The sequence below is a fragment of the Phodopus roborovskii genome, unplaced genomic scaffold (assembly GCF_943737965.1).
Source record: "Phodopus roborovskii unplaced genomic scaffold, PHOROB, whole genome shotgun sequence".
In the NCBI taxonomy this organism is placed as follows: domain Eukaryota; kingdom Metazoa; phylum Chordata; class Mammalia; order Rodentia; family Cricetidae; genus Phodopus; species Phodopus roborovskii.
In genome coordinates this window covers 36,856,778-36,857,266 of record NW_026126540.1, presented here as the reverse complement: position 1 = coordinate 36,857,266, position 489 = coordinate 36,856,778, and positions in this window count along the sequence as shown.

Genomic DNA, 489 nt, shown 5'->3' with positions numbered 1-489 from the left:
TTTTTATTTTGGATTTTGGTCTCAAGATCTAGGTTCTAAGAAGATCACATTCCAGTGAAAAGGATAAATATCTACTCAAAACTATTTTAACAATAATTATAATTTTCTATAAATGAAAAGCTAAGAAGCTCCTAGCTGTAGAGTAACTTTCATTTGTTATTAATCATATCTCCTTTTGCTTATAGAACTTGTAATCTTTATTTACTTAGGAACATCAACCCTAATTTATTTAATAACACATGCATTTGGAGGTCAAAGAATTAACTAGTAGGAGTCTATTCTTTCTTTCCACTATGTGGGACCCACATATTAAATTCAGGTTGTCAGACTGCAATGTCATCAGCCAATGTTTACTTTTATAAAGAACAAGATGGTAGTATATTTTCAACAAATATCTTTGTGTCACTGGTAATTAAAACTCTAATCTTGGAGACAAGACTCCATGAAATTTTTGGAAGAATGTATGATAGATCTGTTAATACTCATATG